Consider the following 4,562-nt stretch of genomic DNA (forward strand, 5'->3'; position numbering starts at 1 on the left):
TCACTCCTTTCACATTAACCGGAGGTGGAAGCTTCTCAATAACCTCAATTTTTGCTTTGTCCACCTCTATCCCCTTGTGAGAAATCTTATAGCCAAGGATTATGCCTTCCTCCACCATGAAGTGACACTTCTCCCAATTCAAAACCAAGTTCACCTTCTCACACCTTGACAAACATTTCTCAAGGTTCTCAAGACATGCCTCAAATGAAACACCGCCCACGGAGAAGTCATCCATAAACACTTCCATTTCCTCCTCCAACATATCTCCAAATATACTCATCATGCATCTTTGAAATGTTGCGGGAGCATTACAAAGGCCAAATGGCATTCTCCTATAAGCAAATGGTCCATATGGACAAGTGAAGGTCGTTATCTCTTGGTCATCCGGGTGGATAGGGATTTGGAAAAATCTCGAATAACCATCAAGAAAACAATAGAACTTGTGCCTCGTTAGTCTCTCAAGCATTTGATCAATGAAAGGAAGGGGAAGTGATCTTTCTTGGTGGACGTGTTTAGACGTCTATAGTCTATACACATCCTCCATCCCGTGACTGTCCTCGTCGGAATGAGCTCACCTTTCTCCTTCTCGACGACGGTCATGCCTCCTTTATTTGGGACAACATGAACTGGAGAGACCCACCTAGAACTTGAGATGGGGTATATAATTCCCGCATCCAAAAGTTTGGTGATCTCTTTCTTCACTACCTCTCCCATTTGGGGGTGTAGCTTTCGTTGTCTCTCAATAGAAGGTAGAGCACCCTCCTCAAGTGTTATGTGATGTGTACATAAAGCAGGACTTATACCTTTGAGGTCATCAATGGTATAACCCAAAGCACCTTGGTGATTTCTCAAAACATCACACAACTCTTGAGCTTGGCGCTCACTCAAAGAAGAGCTAACAATCACGGGATAAGTGGAGTTGGGTCCCAAGAATTCATACCTAAGGTGTGATGGAAGAGGTTTGAGCTCAACCATTGGAACACCTTTACCTTCCTTTGATGTAGCCACTTGCAACGCTTCTTGGCTAGAAATGCTCATACACATTTGCTCTTCAACATTCTCAAGGCTTCCATTGAGCACATCTTCATACAAAGCCATCTCCTTGCTTTGAGCACCTATCTTTTCCTTATTCAACAAAACATTCTCAAAAGCATCATTAGAAGTGAGCAATTGCTCATGCATAGAAGACACAACATGATCAAGAGAATCAATCAACATGCAATTTTCTAAAGAAGAACTTGGATACTTCATACTATCATTCAATTCAAATTCTATCACCTCATCCCCTACTTTGAGTGAAATTTTAGCACTTTTCACATCTATTAAAGCACCCGGAGTAGCAAGGAATGGTATCCCTACAATAATAGGAATGTTAGCATCTTTGCCCATATCAAGCACCACAAAATGCACCAGAATAACAAATTTCCCAACCCTCGAAGGAACATCCTCTACCTTACCCTTAGGAAACTTAATTGACCTATCAGCTAATTGTAAAGTGATGTTAGTAGGTAAGAGTTCCCTTAGCTCAAGTCTTTGGTACACCAAATATGGCATAAGGCTAACACTAGCTCCTAGGTCATACAAGGCATTCTCAATTTTCATTTTGTAAATGGCACAAGGGATGGAAAAGTTTTCGGGGTCTTTTAGCTTAGGTGGCATCTTGTTCATTATTATTGCACTAACCATCACAAGTCCTCCTACCACTCAAAATGTATTTGAGGAATTTTGCGTAGTTAGGCATTTGGGTGACACTTCGGTAAATGGTAGAGAAAGTTGAAGTTGCTTGAGCATGTCAATGAATCTTCCGAATTGCTCATCTAACTTGTGCCTCATGAATTTTTGTGGATACGGAAGCTTGGGTTTCACAATTTCTTTCTCCACTCTCACCTCACTAGGCTTCTCAATCTCAACCTCACTCAAAGATGCACCATCTCTCTCATCTTCAATCAAAACCTCTTTTGTGCTCTCCTTGGTCTCACTCTTCCTAGGCAAACTCTCCTCAAGAACCTTACCACTACTTGTGACAATATCATTGACCGGTCTCTTGGGATCTAGGCCTTGGGAAGGGAAAGAAGAAGGACTAGCATGGTCTTTCAAAGTATTAGCAAGTTAAGAAATTTGGTTTTCAAGCATTTTATTATGAGTCATCATTTCATTAAATTTCTTGTCACTTGCGGCCATGTAAGTGTTCAACAACTTTATTTGATTTTCAATGATTTCTTCCAAATTGGTTTTATGTGAAGAAGAAGAGGTTTGAGCATAAGAATTATCATTTTGGGCCTTTGGAGCAAATCCGGGTGGGGGACCCCTTTGAGAATTATTTTGAAAATTTCCCCTATTTTGATTGTTCCAATTACCTCTACCTTGATTATGGTTACCATAACCTTGTTTATGATTACCATAATTTTGGTTATGATTTTGGCTACTATAACCTTGGTTGTTATAGTTACCTCGGGAACTTTGGTTCCCATGGTTCTTATTACCACCACCTTGGTTGTAGTTGTCAAAATTGCCATGATTGTTGTAATTCCTATTCCATTGACCTCTTTGATTCTCAAACCTAGAATCATGATTATTTGATACATAATTTACATGCTCATTCACATTTCCATCTTAATCATCACAAACATCCATACATGCATGAGGGCAACTAGAAACATCATGATCATACAACCTACAATCATCACAAAACAAGCATCCACTAGGCATGTTATTAAAAGAGGGAGGGAGTTGAGAATTAGAAGACATACCTTTCCCCTTAGATTGGGAGGGAAGACTTGAAAGTTGGTAGGTCGCACTTTCCAACTTCGCCTTGATAACGGACATCTCCTTCCCCATGTTTGTCATTTGTGAGGATAGATTGTTGATTGTATTTAGATGATCAACCGAGTACACCGAAGATCTACTCTTGCTAGTTGACTATCTTTCTCCATCTTGCCAATCTCTATAGTACCTCACTACGTCTTCCATTATGTCCACCACTTCCTCTTCCGTTTTGTTCATGATAGGACCTCCGGCTCCTCCATCTAAACATGATTTTCCTCGAGGACTAGGCCTCCATAGAAGATTTGAATAAGATTTGAATAATTTGGTAAGTAGGAATTCTGTGGTGAGGACATTCTCTTTGATACTCTTTGTATCTCTCCCATGTTTCATAGTGACTCTCACTAGGTTTTTTCTTGAAACCTTGATTCAAAGCTCTAGCCTCCACCATTTACTTTTGTGGATAAAAACGGGATAGAACCTCCTTGGTCACTTCATCCCATGTCCTTAGAGAATTTGGCTTGACTTCCTTGTCTAGCCTTTCCAAGGCACGCCCTATGAGCGGAAAGGGAAAAAGCTTGAGGCGGATGAATTCTTGGGAAATTCCATTCACCTTGATAGTAATGTAATACTTTTCAAACTCCTTGAGATGATTTAGAGGGCTTTCATGCTTGGCCCCACTAAATTGTCGCCTCTCTATCAAAGTGATTATTGCCGGTCTTATTTCAAAGTCATTTGTCGGTGTTGTAGGTGGAGCAATCCCACTCTCAAATCTATATGCACCGGGAATCCCCAATTCTTTCAACGCCACCCTTGGATTTTCTCCCATTCTTGCTTGTTCCTCTTGTTGTGGTTCTTCTTCACTTAACATGCAAGGGCTCAAAGATCGTCTAGCACCTCTTAACCTTACAATAGTTCACTCAATTTTCGGATCAAATGGCACTAGTGAACGACCACGTGCTCTATACATAAAATCTCAAAAGAAATGGTTAGTAGCACGACTACAATGTAGCCTAAAAGAAAATCTTTTTGTATTTTCAATTAAAAGTGAAATAGACTGAACAACTATAACAAAGCATCAATATCGTTCCCCGACAACGGTGCCATTTTTGACGTAGGGAAAAGTAGGTCGTTTTCTACCCTTTCCTAGAGCCAAAGAAAATTTATAAACACTCGACCAACCTAATACGAGTATATGGTAAGTCAAGGGTCGAACCCAAGGGAATGAGTAGGTACAAGATATAGCCTAGGTTAAGCTACTTCGAAGATAGAGGGAAGATGTGGTTGGTAACTAAGGTATCGAGAAAACTAGATTAATCGAGAAATTCAATATACTAAACACTAGGGATATTGATTCCACATGCAAGCTCAATGATTATGCTAATTGAAGGATCACTCAATAAATTCAAATGTTGAAAAGGACAAACAATAGTTGCAATCAAAGGAATTCAAGAGCTATCTCCTATAAGCCAAGCTAAGGTTCACTATGAATGGCTAACTAGGAAAATCACAATCAAAATCAATCAATTAAAGTAATTTTCAAATCAAGAGTTCATGTCATTGAAATTTGCAATGCAATCTAGATTAATCTTATAGGTCGATCACTCCTAGTCTAATTAATCACTTGCACAACGATGTCAACCAATTTAATCGCAACAATTCAATCAATCAAGGATCATCAACTAGCAAAAATCATCAATCTAGCATGCTTCCCCTTCTCCCTAGCAACTAATCTACTCACTAATCATGGTGAAATTGTAAAACAAAACAAATTCAATCAAAATCATATTCATTTCAAG

The 4,562-nt window shown here is 39.5% G+C and overlaps 1 non-coding gene across 1 annotated transcript; it reads left to right on the forward strand.

Moving 5' to 3' along the window:
• The first annotated feature begins 3,101 nt into the window (after positions 1–3,101).
• LOC145587090 (small nucleolar RNA R71) lies at positions 3,102–3,207 on the forward strand. Its single transcript, XR_014101130.1, has one exon. It is a non-coding gene; the product is annotated as a small nucleolar RNA R71 (small nucleolar RNA).
• Positions 3,208–4,562: the final 1,355 nt, after the last annotated feature.

Source organism: Chenopodium album, chromosome 16 (genome assembly GCF_948465745.1).
Source record: "Chenopodium album chromosome 16, dcCheAlbu1.1, whole genome shotgun sequence".
Taxonomy (NCBI): Eukaryota; Viridiplantae; Streptophyta; class Magnoliopsida; order Caryophyllales; family Amaranthaceae; genus Chenopodium; species Chenopodium album.